Raw genomic sequence first — 19,302 nt, forward strand, 5'->3', positions numbered from 1 at the left:
AAAGGATAGATGTAGAGTAAATACGTACACACATATGTGTGTTTATGCTAAATATATACAAAAATACATAATTGTGGGGACCAGAAGGCTAGTAGCTCAGTGAATCAGGAAAAACTTCACATAGAAAATAGTCTTTGAGCTCACCAGAATATAAAACAATCTGAGAGGTAAATTTACACTTTATTCACATGTTTAGGTTTGACTGGTTGTTTTGTTAATTGTCTAGACTTAGAAAGTGATAAAGAAAATATTATGTAAATTAAACTTAATATCCAGAGAGCTAATACCTTATCATACCAATGGAAACATGACACTGCACCACTGGTTTGGCTATGAAAAGGAGGCAGGTTGTATAGCACTAGATTAAGGATATAATAGAATCTAGTAGTGAGATATTCTTTGTTTGTGGGTTTTCTTTTTTATGCTGGGTCTAAATTCCCCAAATTTTCCAAAATATCCATAGCTACATTTTTTTTTAAGTGTAGGAAAGAACAGAAAACAATGTAAAAGTCCATCACTTGAAGGCAAGGTTAAAAAAAATTATTTTATGTGACTAAAATAGAACCTAACTACATCATAAAAAATGACAAATATTAAGAAATCAGAGTAGTATGGGAAGACATGGTGATGCAAAGTAAAATTAGCAGAACCTGGAAAATTATATGCAATAGCTATGACAGTATCAAGAAAAAGGGCAACAAAACAAAACTGAACCATATATAATTGTAATAACCAAGACTAGACCTGGAGAAGGGTTAAGAAAATATGCTTTCCCCCTTTTAGTATAGACACAGGTGTCAAAGTTTGAATCTATGCAATAGAATACACTATAACATGATCAATGTTGGTTTTGCTAAACTCATTTTTTCCCTGTTTTTTTTTTTTTTTTTTTTGTGGGAGAGAGGTAAGGATATATTAGGAAATGAATATAACATAAAAACCAGAGGCATTAAGAAAAAAAAAAAGATTTCCTTCTCCATTATCTTGTTTTATGGGCTTCAGGAATAACTATTTGTTAGGGGGAAATGGCTAACTGAGTGTGAGGAAGTTAATGGGAAAAATTATGGTGCTCTTAAAAATTAAAAAAACAATAAAGATTAGAGGACATTTTTTAAAAAAGAGAAGGAAGAAGAAAATGGAATTTGCAATGATTCAAATTTACTCAATCTGGTATGAAAAATACTGCCATTAACCTTCAAAAATCATTTATAGAGAGTCGCCTCCAAAAACTAATTCTTCTTTAACTCCCATCTTTATTTTGTCATTGCTTTACTTATACAGTGGCTTTTAGAATTTCATTTCTATTTTTATTTTGTATATGTACAATAATTATTATCTCAAATGAGTTATAAATAATTTGATAACAAGAATTGTGTTTTGTTTTTAATGTCTTCTATATCTAGTAACTTGTACAGTTGCTTCAATAAATGTTTGTTGATAAAGTGCCAGTGTTTAACAACTTTTAGAAGCATCAGATTTTCCCTGAGTTAAATATGAATGTATCTTAATAATAAATTTGAAGATCTTATTCTGGGCTCCATACAAAAGTTACAGCATTTATGATATTGAATCAATCTTTAGTTCTTTCTGCTCTCGATAGCATTAATCTAAATTTCCCTTTGATTATAAATAGCAGTGTAATGAAGCATTGTAGATTGTGTCATTGAGAAAGGACATAAAAAGGACAAATTAAAAGGGTAGAAATAAAAGCATCCCACTTTCCAAAACTAGTTTGGGTAGAATCTTAAATCCTATCGTTACACCTATAATAAACTTGAAATATAAGTATAAAGTGGAGAGAGAATATGATCTCCCACCTATTTGATACTATCATAGAATGGATTAGCACTGGTGAGGTTTTAACCTGCAAACATTATACATCTATGCCTTTTGATCCTTTTTAAGGTTTGAAACTTTTTGATTGTGTCTAGAAGAGAACAGAAAGATTGGTTGAACAAATAAGGTAACCTTGGTCCTCCAAATTTTAAATTGCTGAATGAATTTTACCAGTTCAAGTTCAGGTTTTTATTTGAGATTTGGAAAAGTTCAGTTTTAGGAGCATTTAGTGGAGGAATCTCCTTGGTGAGATTTTCTTCTTTCCCTCCATCAACCAAGTTTTCAGAAGTTTAAATCCTCTAAAGCATGAGAATGTTCATATTAATATACCAAGAAAAGTAAAAAGATTGTATATGAAACTAAACTTCTGACATATAAAACTTTGAGGTTTTCACTATGCAAAATTTTTTTTTAAAAATAATAACTTAGATTCAACATGGAAGTTCTGGCACTTCCCTACTTGTCTGTGTCCTCTTTTGGACTTCCTTTTACTCACTTTTGTTTATTCTTTTTATTTTTATTTAATTGTCTAGCTCAGTATTAGACATTTGGTTCAGTGAATCACTCAGAGCCCAAATGGTTCAAATAGCCTTTTATTAAAATCATTTCCCAATATCCTCAGGTAGACCAGTTCTTAAAGCACTTCAGGAATATATAAAAGTAAACAAAAGCTAATATCAGGAAGTTCAAAAATCAGCTGGCAATAATGTTCCCCTAGAGTTCCAGGAACTCTCTGCCACAATTCTTAAAATGACATCTTTATTCTTCTTATCCAAAGAATCCACAACTGGATTCCCAGATCAGTCTACCTGGGAGCAGATTTCATCCCAGATGTCCTAATTATGCGTCACAATTTCCTTTCTTGTCAGCAGACCAGTTGGTGTTATGGGAATGTGTAGGGAGATAACTCACACCTCCAACATTCCACCAATATCCTGACATAACAATTGTTGATGTTTTTTTTCTTCCCTTTGTTTTAGATTCATTATCTCTACCTACTCATTTCATACCAACTCTTTCCCCTCCCCCCAAAAGAAAAAATACAAGCTCTCTTTTGAACAAATAAGTAGTGCGAAGCAGAACAAATCCATACATTTATATTTGAAAAATGTATATCTGATTCTGCATTTCTGTTCCATCAACTCATTATGTCTTTGTGGTGAAGCTGCTATTGCACTGGATCCGAAGTCAGGAAGAATTAAATTCAAGTCTAGATTTAGACACTTACTGCCTGGGAGGCCCTGGACAAGTCATCTGATCTCTGTCTGCCTCAATTTTCTCATCTGTAAAAGGATAATAACATCTATCTCCCAGGCTTGCTGTAACGATAAAACAAAGCATGTGTAAGGTACTTTGTAAGCCTTGTGCTAAGTGGTAAGAAATGTTTATTGTTGTTACTATCATCATCATCATCATCTTTATCATCATCATCATCATCATCATTTCTTTCCCTCTACCAAGAGATGGAAAGCATGATCCATTATCAGTCTTGGAACTGTAATTAGTTGTTGTCTTAATTAGAATTATTAATCTTTCTTAGTTTTTCTATATTGTGTGATAATCATTGTCCTAATTGTTTTCATTTCATTTTGTATGTATCAGTTTTTACAGCTCTTCCCAGGCATCTCTGAATCCATCCATTCCATTATTTTAAGGCACAATAATGTTTTGTTAAATGGGATATGTTCAGCCATTCCCCAATTGATGAATACCCACTTTATTTCCAATTCTTTGCTACAACAACAAAAAAATGTTGCTACAAATGTTTTCATATATATCAGGTTTTTTTCCCCTTGATCTCTTTGAAGTATACAAACCTGTTAGTGCATGATTGTACAATGTATAATTTAGTGACTTTCTGAGTCTAGTTCTAAACTGATTTCCAGGATGGGTGAATTTCTTAACTGCTCCAGTGCATTGACATTCCTATCCTTTCACAGTCTCTCAAATAATTACCTTTTTCTTTCTTTCTTTCTTTCTTCTTCTTCTTCTTTCTTTCTTCTTCTTCTTCTTCTTCTTCTTCTTCTTCTTCTTCTTCTTCTTCTTCTTCTTCTTCTTCTTCTTCTTCTTCTTCTTCTTCTTCTTCTTCTTCTTCTTCTTCTTCTTCTTCTTCTTCTTCTTCTTCTTCTTCATTTGCCTATTGGATGGGCGCGAATAGAAATGCAAAATTATTTGGATAAGCATTTTGCTGATAAGTGATCTGTTGCATTTTTTCCAATTGTTGATAACCCTCCTTTCTTTTGAAAACTGATCATATCCTTTGACCATTTACCTAATAATGAATGACTTTTATTATGTATTTGTATCAATTCTGTTTCTTGATATCAGAGAAGCATGTAACAAAAGGTTTTTTCCCCCATTAATTCTAAATACATTGATGTTATTCCATTTACTGAAACTTTTTTATGTTACAGAATCAGATTTGGCTATTTTATCTCCTCTGATTAGCCGATGATTTCTTTTAAAACCTGGAAATTCATTTGAAATTGAATAGTTCTATGAACCCCTATATAAAATATCATTTCAGATAATTTCACTAAACTTCTTAAAGACCTGGAAAACTTCTAAGGACAGTTGTCAATTTTAACTAGAATTTAATTGCTCTGCTTTTTTTCCCAGCTATTTTTTAGGAAGATGATTTTTTTCTTTAAAAAAACAAAAACTAAACAGATCACTCGTTTTCCAATGAATCATACACACTGGGGTTGGAAGCTCAAAATAAAAAAAAAATTAATTTACCTAAGCCAGGGAAAACTAGGTTTTCCAATATTCACAAGATGAATTAACAGTATTACTGAGATTAAAGCAACAGGATTTGGGTCATTTACAATTCCATTCAATAAAAATTTATTAAGTACCTAAGATACATAAGACATTTTGCTAGTCATAGGAATACAAAGGGGGAAATGAAATTATAAGATTGAAGACAGGAACTGTTTAACTGAAATATGAAGCAGTAGTGGTTTTTATGAGTTTCTCACATGTATATTCTCTATAGAAATTAACTTTTGTTAATAAAATAGGGTGGTTGGTGGCACTATAAAACTGTTGAATTGGCTGTATGGCTGTAGCTTAGGAGAGAGATTAGGGCTAAATGTATACATCTGGGAGTCATCTGCCTAGAGATGATATTTCAACACATGGGAAACAGCAACAGGGATGGGATATGGAGAATAGTCTGACCAAGAAAACTTAGTAGAGAAGAAACAACAACAAAAAAAAAAATCTTAAAAAAAAAAAAGCCAGAGAAGAAAGTAGCTGGGAGAAAAGGATGGATAACTAGGGGATAGACTGAGTAAAGCCTTGGTCTTAGGCTCAGAAAGATTTCAGCTTAAATTCTTCCTTAAATGTGTTAGCTATGTGACCATGAGTAAGTCACTTAATTTCTTCCTGCTTCAGTTTCTCCAGATGTAAAATGGAGACCATAGCACTTAACTCACATGTTAGTTGGGAGGATAAAAACAAGACAACAGGTGAAGTACTTTGCAAACCTTAAAGCACCATATAAGTGCTAGCTATTATTTTTAAATGCTAGTTATGAATAGTCTGCAAAGAAGTAAAGGATGAAAAAAAAAAAAGAATGTTACATAAAATAGAAATAGAAATAATAAAATAGAATAAAAAATTTGACTAGATTTTTTATTTTATATTTCTATTGTGAATTTCCCAGGTGTCAATAATGAATATTTCAGTGCTGATGAGTTCTTGATAAAGATCATACACCATTTAAAGAAAATATTGCCATGATGGGAATCTTTTTCTACCTACTATTTCTAAGAGAAAGCTTTCCATTAAAACCAGAGCAGTTGATAAATTCTTGACTTGCTAACAGTTTCATCAGCTAGAAAATACAAAAAGAAAAAAGCAAACTGCTATTCTTATCTTGATTCTAGCCAATAAAGAGAAAATTGAAGTAATAATCTTATGAATTTTAGGAAGGTGTGACCTGTGGTCACAGGAAGCCTGTGTGGTAGGAGCAATATTATCTTCCAGAGTTTCACCCAACATGGGATCTAGGCTATATTTTCCAAAACCTTTCTCCATTGGAAAAAGGACGATTTTTGCCTTTTTTTGTGTGCTCAGATTTAGCAGAATGCCTGGCACATAGTCAGGGCTTAATAAATACTTACTGCTTCCACTATCCAAATAAACTAGTTACCTCTCTATTTCCCACATAGCACATTCCATCTTCCATGTCTCTCTGTCTTGACTGTCCTCTAGGCTTACAAAGTATTTGCTCCTCACTTTCATCTCATAGTGTTTCTCTTCTTTCCACGTACAGTTTAAAATACCACCTTCTATTTTAACTTTTTCCTGATCCTCCCAACTATTAATACCTGCTTTCTCAAACTATGTCTATTTGACTATTTTGTATTTTATTCTCTATATGCTTACATATATGCTTGTCTTCCCAATTAGAAAGTAAGCTCCTTGTGAGCAGGGATTGTTTCACTCTTTGTATTGTATCCTCCTCCATACATTGTCTGGCATGATTGATTGATAATATTGTTGTTGCCAAACCACACTATCTCAGAATTTATTATAGTTAAGAGATAATACTGAGCAGTCTTGTGTGGACCTAAGACATTGGTAGAATAGACTTCTAGGAGTACAGAGAGAATAAGTAAGATTCTATGACCTGAGGCTATGAATTGTAAATAAGCTAACTAGAGATATAAAGAACAAAATTACAAACTTTTATTGAGGAAAAAAATATTTAATAACTAAAGAGACATATAGAACTGCACAAATGCACAAGGATGACCATGTCATTCTACTCAAAATGATTGTCACTGATAGAATTGTGAAATGAGATTGTGTAGGATTTAGAGGGCAATGGAATATCCTCAAACACAATGCTACAATGCTATAAATAATGCTACAATAATACCAGAAGGAACAATAACAAAATTAAAGAGAAACAACTATAAAACCTCCTACATCTAGTCTTAAGACTGCACAAAAAGGCTGCCAGAATTCTGATGAAACCAAACGGAGGAAAGATAACAAATTTAAGACAAAGCTCAAGTAGGTCTGTAGTAGGAGTCAGAACCAGAGATGCACACAGACAAACCAGAAACAACCATATCCAAGGTGGAACAGGAAATCGAACTATATCAGATCCTATGTAGTTCAGCTTTGCATCTGGGCAACCCTTCCCAGGAAACAGCAACCAAGAGAGGACCTCAGAACTACAACAAATACCATCTCCCAGGATATCTTCTCTCAGTATTAGGGTAGTTCCCACCAGGCTCAGAACAAAGAACAGAAGAAATTCTGGGTTCAAAACTGTGTAAGGAAGTAGAGAAAAAACTAAAACCCAAATTGAGATGCCAGGAAATTGAGTGAAAGTACAGGAACGCCTGCAGAAGGTAGGACCTAATATAATCCACACATCCAAAAGTCAACTAACTCAAACACAAAGAATCAACCTAGAAACTGTGGCTGTATATAAGAACAAATAGAAGATGCAAAGACAATGAAGAAAAACTGAACTAAGAGAAACTTAAAAGTCAAATTCAAAAAAAAAAAAAAAGAATATGTGTACATATCTAAATAGAGCTTAAAAGCATGCCCTGGTCAGAAATACTTTAAGAATATCTAGAAAAAATGAAAGTATCTACAAAAGACAATGTTAAAATCAAAGATAGGTTGTAGGACATATAAAGGACTGCTTGCCATCTAGGGGAGGGGATGGAGGGAGGGAGGGGGAAAAAAATCGGAACAGAAACGAGTGTCAATATAATGTAATTATTAAATAAAAAATTTAAAAAAAATTAAAAAAAAAAAAAGATAGGTTGTAGGAAAGAATGGCAAAGACAAGAACTTTAGAACGGACAAAGCTTACCCAAGAATTGAAATCCCTAAAAAGTAATATAGGCCAAACAGAAAGCATAGACTTCCTGAGACAATAAGGCCTAGAAAACAGATCAAAGAGATAATTTAAGACTTATAAGACTATTGAAAATGGAGACTGGATACCATAATCCAAAGAATCATGAATAAAAACTTATCCAAATATGTTAGAACCAAAACAAAGTGAAAATGAAATCCACTAGACTCTTCCTGAAAATGAAAACTCTCATTAACATCATAACTAAAATTAAAAACTTCTAGATAATAAATTTAGCCAAAAAACCAAAAAAGAGCAAATAAGAAGCCAAAGCTGACTTTAATCACACAAGAATTGGGAATTATAAATTGAGAGAGCACTGAGTACAACTTTCCAAAATGCAAAAAGATAATAGAACTTAAATGAAAAAAATTACTTCCATGCATTTGTAATGAAAAGGCAAGAAACAAGTAGAAACTTTAATATACATATGCTTTAGCAATCAGAAGAAACTTAAGAAAGGTAAATACATCATACAGTTCAGTTGGAAAGGACTGTATGATGATGAATTGTTTATATTCTAATAAGGTGATAAAGAATTCTAATATTTTCAAGGGTCAAAGAAAAAGTTAAAAAGGACAGAGGACATTAAAAGTGGTTTGGGTTTGTTTGTTTGTTTGTTTGTTTTTCATTTTGATGCCAAGAGAATTTACCACCTCCCTTAAGAGGGGTGCATGAAAATAAAAAATATAGATAGAGGAAGAGATGGAAGCATCTCATGAACCTCACTTTCATTTGAACCAAGAAAAGGAAAATACAGAAAGAGAAAGGGAGGGAGGGAGGAAAGGAGGGGGAAAGTGAAAGAGATGTAAAGGCGTAGACATATAAAAGTGCTTGGTGTAGAAGCACATTGAACTCATTTAACTACCTCTAAGGAAAACAAACTAGCATCAGAGAGTGGAGCATGAAGAAAAGAAAGTAAAAATCTGTAATTAGAGGCAAAAATATGTAAGCAAAAAGGAATAATAAAGTGGAGACATCACATAATGTTATGTATTATTAGTATTTAGCTAACTTTCTCATTTGCCACCTGTTTTATAAAAGGGAAGAAGAGGGCAGAAGGAAAAGATGTCAGAACAGGATGGGGAGATAAATATACAATTAACAATCATGAATTAGAAGGCATCCTCTAAAAACTGAGAAAGTGTAGTGGGCAGAAACTCTGGAGAAGTATACTTGAAACAAGATGTTAATTCAGTGGAATTGCTGAGATGATGATTCTCTAGATCACATATATACTTAGTATGGTGGTGTAATGGTTCTCTAATTCACACATACATAGTATGCTGTAATGATGTAATTGTAATAAGGTATATAAGAGCTAAGAAGAACTGGAAGAGAGACATTCCATTTTTGACCATCCTTCCGTTGGCTCTCCTGCCTCCTGCACTCCTGCTAAGATCAAGGCTGGCCCTGAGGTCCTCCAGAAAGCTAGCCCGAACACTATATTTTAGCGCATGACTTTCAGAAATTGATAGGAGATATCCATCCAATGGATGCATCCAGCGTTAGGCTTAACTAGCTATTAATTACAACCATTATATGACATTTTAAGGGGAGATACTGTATTAAACTCACCACATCAGCTTACAGGAAAGGATAGTAGAATGCATCCGAAAGCAGATTTTAACAATATGTTATTTGCAAGGAACCCACTAGAAACAAAATTCTAACGGTAAGATTCTAAAACAAAATCTGTTAACTTTCAGATGAACTCAAAAAAAAAAAAAAAGCAAAGATAACAACCATGATTTCAGACAAGTTCAACAATAAAAATAGACAATAAAGAGATAGACAAAGAAACTACTATATGATTAAAAGCACCATAGGTAACAAATCAATATCAATATTTAATGTACATGTAATAAACATTATAGTATCTGAAAACTTAAAAGAAAAAAGGTAATAGGATTTTAGGAAGGAAATGATAAAATCTTAATAGTGGAGAATCTCATTGTACTTCCTTTTGTATACAGGAAAATTTAACTAACATAAATAAGATAAGCATTTGAAGAGAACTTTAGAAAAGTTGGAAATTATATCTCTGATAATTACTAAATGGGAATAGAAATTTACATATTTTTCAGCTATGAATGGGACCTTTACAAAAATTGAACTGGATTGAGACATAAAAGCCCCACAAAAACAAATGAAAAGTAAAAATACTAAACAAATCCTTTACTGGCCATAATGAAAGAAAAATATATTCACTAAAATTATATCCACTCTTAAGGAAAATTTAAAGATTGCATAATTTGATCCTAATGAATTAATGCATCAACAAACACATCATAAAAACAATAGAAAATTTTGTTAAAAAATGGCAACAGAGACAACATACAAAAACTTGTGGGATGCAGATAAAACAATCCTTAAGAGGAATTGTGTGTGTGTGTGTGTGTGTGTGTGTGTGTCTATATGCACATAGACATACATAAATATCTAAACCATAGATATGTAATAGATCCCTTATCAAAATATTTTTAAAATTTATTGTTTTTATTTATGGAGTAAAATAAACATTTCCATAACAATATAATATTGGTTTTAAGTACAAAAAAATAAATACAATTGCAAAGGGAATAATTGTATTAAATTTTAAAAATCCATCTATGAACCCAGATTAAATGTCCTTTGTCTAACTTTCATCAGCTGAAGAAAAAAGAACGATGAACTGTGAATGCAATTAAATTTTAAAAAACTGGAAAAAGTCACACAAAATGTAAATGTTAAAGTAGAAATTCTAAAATACAAATGAGAAAATGGCAAACTTGAGGAACATAAAACTAGTAACTTATTTTTTAAAATAACAAAACAGATAAATAGCTAGTGGGATGAAGAAAGACACAGGAAAAATACATGTATCAAAAACGAAAAAGAGAGAATTTACAAATGAATATGAAATAAATAAAACTATCAGAAACTGCTTTGCACAATTATATGCAACAATATCAATAATTTAAATGAAATAAATTGTTACAAAATATACAATATGCATGTTAATAAAATAAGAAATAGATTGTTTTAGTAGTCCCATACTAGAAAAAGACATTAAACCACAAATAAATCCTCAAGGAAAATATTACCAAGAACGATGCATTTACAAATGCTTTCTAATAAATATTCCATTTTTTCATTATTACATAAACTTTTTTGCTAAAATATGAAAATAAAGGATTCTTCCAAACTATGCCTATGATAGATGTGTATCTATCTATCTATCTATCTATCTATCTATCTATCTATCTATTTATCATGGTTGGGTTGATACCCAAATCAACTAGAGAAAAAACAAATATTTTTAAAATGAATTCTAATGAATATTAACACAATATTAAATAAAAATTAAAAGAAGCTAAGAGATTATATACCATGAGTATTTTGAATTTATACCAGGAATTCAAATTGATTCAACAAAAAGTACTACTATAAACCTAACAGACCATATGAATATCAAAAATAATTTTTAAAACCACATAATCATATCAATACATGCAATGAAAAATTTAGCATTGGTTTTTAAAAGCACTAGAAAACATAAATTGACCTTTCCTTAACATAGTAAGTGGTATTTTTATAAAACCAAAACCCAATATTATATGTTATGGAGAAAAAGTAAAGAACTTTGAAATCAGATCATGGGTTTAGTAAGGATGTTTGTTATTACCGGTATTATTTCAGCATTATTGCTAAAGCAATAAGACAATATAAGAAAATTCAGGAAATAAACATGGGCAAAAAGGAAACAGAAGTATCACTTTTTGCAAATGATGATCTATCTGAAGATCCCAAAACAATTGAAAATTGAGATAATAGCTTAAGCAAAATTTCAAGATATAAAATAAGTCCCAATAAATCAGTATTTTTTGCCTATGCCATCAAAATCCCACAAGAAGTTATAGAATGGACATTACATTTTTAAAAAATCACTACAGAATGTATAAAATACTTGGGCAACTACCAAGACACAAACAGGAACTATATAAATACAATTACAAAATACTCTTCAGAAATGAAGGCCTTAAATAATTGGAGATCTATTTATTGCTCGTAGTTAGGCCATATCAGTGTAGTAAACAATACTACTATTTCTAATGAACTTATTATTTTAGGATCATACAACCAACCAACCAAAGAATGTAGCTCTAAGAAAAATGATAATAAAGTTCATGCAGAGGAACAAAAGGTCATGTATCTTGAGGAAATAATGAAAAAATATTGAAAAGAAGGTGTGCTAGTCATAATAGATTTCAAAGTATACTGCAAAACTGGAACCCACAAAATGATCTTGTACAAATTAAATTTTAAAATATATTAATTTGTGGAATAGATTGGATGCAAAACATATAGAAACAAATGAATATATCAGCAGAGTCTAAAAAATCCAAAGATCCCCGCTATAGCAAAAACTGTTGGAAAAACTGGAAAACAATCTGGCAGAAACTAGAGTAGCATCTCACATTTTATACCAAAATAAGCTCCAAATGGATATAAGACTTCAATATTTAAAATCATATTGTAAATTAGAGGAGCAAGAAACAAAATCCTTTTTGTCCTTAAAAAGAGGGGAAAAGTTTATGACCAAATAAGGGAAAAAAGGACCACAAAAGACAAAATTAATTTTTATAATTTGGAATTAAAAGGGTATTGCATGAACAAAACCAATACAATTAAAAGTAAAAGGGAAATGGAAAATTGGAGGGTGGGAGAGAGAATCTTTGCAGCAAGTTTCTCTAACAAATACGTCATATACAAAATACATAAAGTACCTTAAAGTGAGAGCAATTTCCCTATAAATACTCTTCAAAGAATATAGACAGTTTTCAAAGGAATAAATCTAAACTATTGACAATCAATTTGGGGGAAAAATGTTTCCAATTACTAATATTCAGAGAAATGCCATAAAAATCTTAAAGATTGAAAAAAATGAATGTTTTTCTACAGGAAAATAGGCAAATTAATATATTGATTGTTCCATGTTGTCTATGAATTAGTCTCATCATTCTGAAAAACAATTTAGAATTATGTCCCAAAAGTCACTTAACTATTCTTTTTTCCCCCAGTGATACTGCTGCTAGAGCTATATTTTAAAGTGATTAAAAAGAAAGAGCAAAATGGCCCACATAAACACAAATAATCATAGCAAATCTTATTGTTATAACAAAAAGTTGGAAATAGGAGTAAAGCATTATATTTGAATGTGATGAAGCATTATTATGCTATAAAAATGATGAAATGGACCTGATGAAACATTCCTTTTGAGGGAAACCTGAGAAAATTTCTATGAACTGATGCAGATATAAGTGAGAACTAGAAGAACAATTTATACAGGAACAATACAATACAGGCTCTGATGTAAACCATCCCAAATACCATCACATTAATGAGCTGGGTCCACATAGCATGGCTACTCTATCCCCCAAGGACTCCAAGATTATCCCTTGGGCATGAAGGTGCCTCTTCTAATATTTAGATTCCCCACAAGAGTGCTTTTTATCATCATTATCAGTTGATATAATTTAGACAGCCAGACCTAATTAGCGTTTAGAACAGGCTGTTTACCAAGATGATAGAATAGCTGTTATAAACATGTGCCTTCCTTCTAAGTCTGTGACATACCCTGTATATACTGAATCAGAGGAAAGTGGGGTGGTCTAGAGAGTTCATGGCAAAAGTAATTTCAAAGCTCCTAGAAAGTCTTTTTTGCTGAAATCTTTAAAAAGTTCCGCTTAGATATGGTATCTTTTTTTTTTTTTTTTTTTTTGGTGGAGGGGCAGCATGCTTCACATAGAGCTTTGAATTTGTATTCATCCTCTCCTTGAATTTGTATTCAGCATATCCACATAAATTACCAGCAAAATCCAGCAGGAGGTAGAAGCAGAAGTTCCATTCAAAATAACTATGGAATGTCAAAATATTTGGAATCTATCTACCAAGACACAAAGAATAACTATATGAATTTGCCTTCTCTATCCCACCCAAAGTGGGATAGAGGTTCGAGGGGAAGAGACCAAGATTGAAGCTGAGGTCCTTTTCCTCTTTCATCCTTTTCGGGGCTGGCTCTTATGTTAAAAGCTAAAATCTCTTGGTCCCAACCAGCTCCATGGCTTTACACAAGTCTCAGAGAATGTAACCAATTCCTTTGGACTTACTCCGGAAGCTAGATAGGTATCCATATCTAGTGAAAAATTAAGATGTGTTCTCCCCTGATGAATACATCAGGGATTAAGGTTCCAAATTGCTCTCCAAGATGATTAGATTGATTCACTCATTCAGCCTCCTTCTTAGAACATTATAACAGGGGAAAGGGGAAACTTTGAAAGACTTAATGTCTGATTAAACTTAATGACTGATTAATGTAACGACGAAGCAAGATTTTAGACATGAGGAAGCACACTATCCTTCCCTAGGGTGACCTCCTGTATTATGGCCTGCCAGCTTCCCAGTCACTCTCTGTACATGTCAGGAGTTATTGCTTACTTCCTCTTTTACTCTGAGACTTCCTCAGGACCATTTCCAGTGCCAGGCTGCCCTATAGTACTGGCATTGGCACTGAAGACAGGACTTTTTTCGTCCCAGGTCCCTCTTCTTCCCAGAACCATCTTCAAATATCCTAATTTGCCTGGGATAGGAATGATAATCTACCAGAGTTTTCTAAAAAGAAAGAAAGCTATGGTTAAGATTGATAAGTCTAGGGACTAAGGTTAACACTGTGTCTCAACTGATGCAAGTTCCAGGTGGCTTTTGGTCATATTGAGATGCCTTTCTAGTCACCTGAGTATAAAGCCAATTTGTGGAATGGCCCAAGAGCAAACAAGTCACTACAATTTGTTTTGTTGACCAGATCCAGTTCCATATGGGGTCAAGGAGCCTATCAACCCAAGCAAAGTGCTGCAGTATCTTTGTTTAGTATCTTTTCTATGCTGTGGCTAAATAAGCCTCCTTTTGTTAATTATTGAATGACACGTACAAGTATATCATTTCATTCAAAAATCAAACCCTAACTGAATTAGATTTGCACATTAAATTCCCAATTCTTCAATCAATTCACATGATCTACACCTCTACCTTAACTATGTCAAGATATTCATATCTTAAATCTTGCCATCACTCAGAAGTACCCTTTTTATTGTTCACCAATGAATTGTTGACCAAATGAATTCTGCAATTCATTTATCTAATCATGTTTTTTTAATGGTTCCATATTCCTTTATATTTTATGACTCCTGTTCTTGTTTTTCATCTTCATTATTACCTCCATTGTCTTCCTGTCTCCCTCCCCCCCCCCCCCCCCCAGATCATCATCCTTATACTGGCTTGTTCTCCTTCCTCCCCTATCTCAACCTTTTTGTAAGCCAATTCTATTCAACACTATTCTCTATTCACAAATTCCTTGTCCCCTTATTCTATCATTGGTTATTCCTTGCCAAATTCTAACCTTGGATTACTCATACCATTCACCTTCTTTGCTCCTAGTCATGTGCCATTAAGAGAACTGGGAGAAATTCCAAAACTGTATTGACTGGGTCTACTGCAGATTTATGTTGTTTAATCTCTCACTGCAGCAAGGCAAACATTCTGTTCTTCCCTAATCAGCATACTGTCTCACTCTCCACAATAGCCATTCCAGATGTTCTTGTTTTTCCTCAAGGCACTCATCTGCCCTTATCCTCTCAATTTAAGACCTCACTTTATGCTTTAGTTCCCACCCTTCACCTTCCCCCCTCCCTCAAACTGAGATCATTTACTGAAAACTCCTTTCTTCTTTATCTTACATCATTTAGGTATTTTCATTGTCTCTTCCTTCATTCCAATTTCATATAGAGGTTTTCCTTATCGAAGTCAACCCAAGTTTCATATAAAGAAGTGACCAAAGTTAACTCCTCTAAAAACACACTTAATCCAATACCCTACTGACTTTTCCAGCAAAGTTTCCCTATCTCTCACTGTCTATTTGCCCTGCTGCCTACAAACCTGTCCAAGTTGCTCACATTCTTAAAAAATCCTCATTTGATTTCATCAACACTAGCTATTTTCCTATATATCTCCTCTCCTTTTCTAAATTGCTTGAAAAGCCATCTACACTGAGTGCTTCCACTTCTTCACTTACTAGATTCTAAACAAATGCTCTATAGTTTGGTCCTTGACCTTATCATGCAACTGAAATTGATCTTTCAAAAGTTACTAATGACTTTAAAAAAAAATAATAGCTTTTTATTTTCAAAATATATATGCAAACATAGTTTTCAACATTTACCCTTGTGTTCCAAATTTTTCTCCCTCCCTTCCCCCAGCAAACAATTCAATATGTTAAACATGTACAATTCTTCTATACATATTTCCACATTTGTCATGCTGTACCAGAAAAATCAGATCATAAAGGAAAAAAATAGAAAGAAAAAAGGTAAGCAAACAACAACAAAAAAGATGAAAGTACTACGTTGTAATTCACATTCAGTCTTCTTTCTGGATGCAGTTGACTCTCTCCCATCACAAGTTTCTTGGAATTGGCCTGAATCAACTCATTTTTGAAAAGAGCCAAGTCTATCACAGTTGATCATCACATAATCTTGTTATTGCTGTGTACAATGTTCTCTTGGTTCTACTCACTTAGCATCAGTTCATTCATGTACATCTCTCCAATCTTTTCTGAAATCATCCTGCTGATCATTTCTTACAGAACAATAGTGTTCCATAACATTCATAAACCATAACTTATTCAGCCATTCCCTAACTGATGGGCATCCACTTAATTTTCAGTTCCTTACCACCACAAAAAGCACTACTATAAACATTTTTGCACATGTGGATTTCCTTATCTTTTTTTCATTATCTTTTTGGGATACAATTCCAATAGAGATATTGCTGCATCAAGGGGTATATACAGTTTTGACAGCCCTTTGGTCAGAGTTCCAAATTGCTCTCCAGGATGATTAGATCAGTTCACAGTTTCCACCAACAATGTATTAGTGTCCCAGTTTTCCCATTCCATTCCAACATCTATCATTATTTTTTTCTGTCATCTTAGCCAATCTCAGAGGTGTATAGTGGTACTTTAGAGTTGCCTAATTTGCATTTCTCTGATCAATAGTGATTTAGAGCATTTTTTTCCATATGATTAGAAATGGTTTTAATTTCTTAATCTGAAATTTTTTCTGTTAATATCTTTGATCTACTAATGATCTTTTAATTGCCAAATCAAATAGCTTTTTCTTAATCATCATCCTTGATCTCTTAGCAGCATCTAACAATATGAATCATCCCTGGATACTATCTTGAATAGTCTTTCCTCTCTGGATTAAGTAACACTACTATCCTAGTTCTCTTCCTGTCTAATCCCTCCTTTGTCTCTTCTGGTTAATTACCCATGGCAGCCCATGTTCTATCATGGACTTTCTTCTCTTTTATTTTGTACCATTTCACTTGGTGATCTCAAAAGTCTTCATAGGTTCAATTATCATCTGTATGCTGATGATTATCAGAAATATACATTAAGCCTTATTCTCTTCTGAGCTCTATTTCTTTATTAGCAATGATATTTGGATAGTTCAAACTGGCTATCCCACCTAGGCATCTGAAATCTGACATGACTAAAACAGAACCGCTTATCTTTCCTCCGCATCCTCACTTTCTAACTTTGCTATTGCTATCAAGGGTATGTATAACCCTTCCCATCCCCCAGATCCTCAGCTTCTATTATCATCCTCAACTTCTTATTCTCCCTCACTTCACATGCCCAGTTAGCTACTAAATCTTGTCATTTCTACCACGACTACATCTTTTGAATCTTAACTCTCCTCCAATCAATACTAGTTAGATCTTCTCACTTTTGCTTGTACCATTATAATGGCCTTATAACTGGTCTCCTGCCTCATGCCTTCTCACATCAAACTATCTTCCTTCCAGATGCTAAAGTGATTTCTTGAAAACATACAAGAACTACATCCCCTCCATCCTACCCTACCATATATAGATATCAATGAGTGCCATTTTACCTCCAGGATTAAGCAATTCTGTTTGATATTTAAAGCTCTTCTTAATGTGGCTACTTTCAGTCTTCTTATATTTATTCCCTTTTTTTGCATTCTACAATTCAACTACACTGGCCTATTTGTTTCTCAAACACAACTCTTTCTTTGAACTGGCTGATGATGAAAATGTTTCTCCTTCTTCACCTTGGTTTCTTAGCATCCTTGTTTAAAATTCAGCTCAAGTCCTACCTTCTGTGTAGGTCTTTCCTATTTACCTAAGGGCTAGTGCCTTACTCTATTTCTATTTTGCATGTACTTAGCTATATAGATGTTGTCTCCCTGAGACACTGTTTTTGCTTTTTTTTATATCCTTTATAGAGCTTTATGGAGTTCTTGGAACCTAATTAATGTTTGTTGACTGGCTGATTGACTGGCTATCCTCTCCCTGTCAGAAGTGCTAAGACTCAATATATAGAAAAAGGCATATATCTGTGAACATGGCCAATTCAAAAACTTTATTTTTCATTGTTTTACTTTTTTTCCCCCTTGGGGTGTGGGTGGGAGAATAAAGGAAATTAGGAATAGGATAATAACAAAAAAGTTAAAGAGGATCATTGGAAGTATGTTAAACACAAAATAGTATAGAAGGAAGGCAGAAAGAATCACAAACAAATAGCATTGAAAGTTACATGTTGAATTTATTATATATTTAACATATATGTTTATATAGTATATGTGATTTGTTTCTATAGTTAATTAAATATATATTTAACAATAAAGACATGCCGTTACTTTTTAAATTTAATTTTTGTAATGTTATTATGGAAATATATTTATTTTGTGTTAAAAATTTATAATAAAACAAAAATTTTAAATAAAATTGCCTAGAACTGTAGTCTTCAATATTTTGGGTTGTATATAACTATCAGTAAAAAATGTTTGAGCAAGTTCCTACAGTGTGTATGGGTGTTTTAATTATATAATTATTATAAATTTGATATTATTTTATTATTATATATCTTAATATATGTGTATGTTATCCTACAATGATATGTAATTATGTAATTATAAAACTTATAAAAATTAGGAAAAATATAAGATGTAGATGAAATAATATCTGGTTAGAGTAAAGGAAGTACTGAAATTCGTTGACTATGCAAATGATATAGTTAAACTTACATTTAAGAAATCACTTTGGTAACTCTATGGAAAACTGATTGGAGAAGGATGTGGATTGGGTCAGAGAGAGAAACTGAGATAATATAAGGGAGTGTGTGTTCCTAAAGGCTGGATGAAATGTTTGCAATCTGTTCTTTCTATAACTTCTCTGTGAATATCCTTTTATAAGTGCTAATTGATGTTAAATGATTAAATGATACTGAGCAGTTAATCATTAAATCAATGATATAAGGAAGATTCTAACTAGTGATAGATATTAGGGAGACTGAGTGCTTCAACTAATAGCATTAAAAATAAACCCACAACTCTTTTAAGAGTGCCATTAGGAGTGACTGCAACTAACCACAAACTTCTGATGATTTGATTTGTCATTTCAAGGAGGATACCACAATAAGGACACCCAGAGTTCAAAAGACTACACCA

General features: G+C 32.7%; 1 protein-coding gene across 5 annotated transcripts in view; it reads left to right on the forward strand.

Annotated features, from left to right (window-relative positions):
• The window catches only part of SNX24 (sorting nexin 24), a 295,575-nt gene that overhangs the window by 263,025 nt on the left and 13,248 nt on the right, over positions 1-19,302 (forward strand). The gene's annotated exons all lie outside the window — the stretch shown is intronic.

This window comes from Antechinus flavipes, chromosome 1 (genome assembly GCF_016432865.1).
Source record: "Antechinus flavipes isolate AdamAnt ecotype Samford, QLD, Australia chromosome 1, AdamAnt_v2, whole genome shotgun sequence".
NCBI lineage: Eukaryota > Metazoa > Chordata > Mammalia > Dasyuromorphia > Dasyuridae > Antechinus > Antechinus flavipes.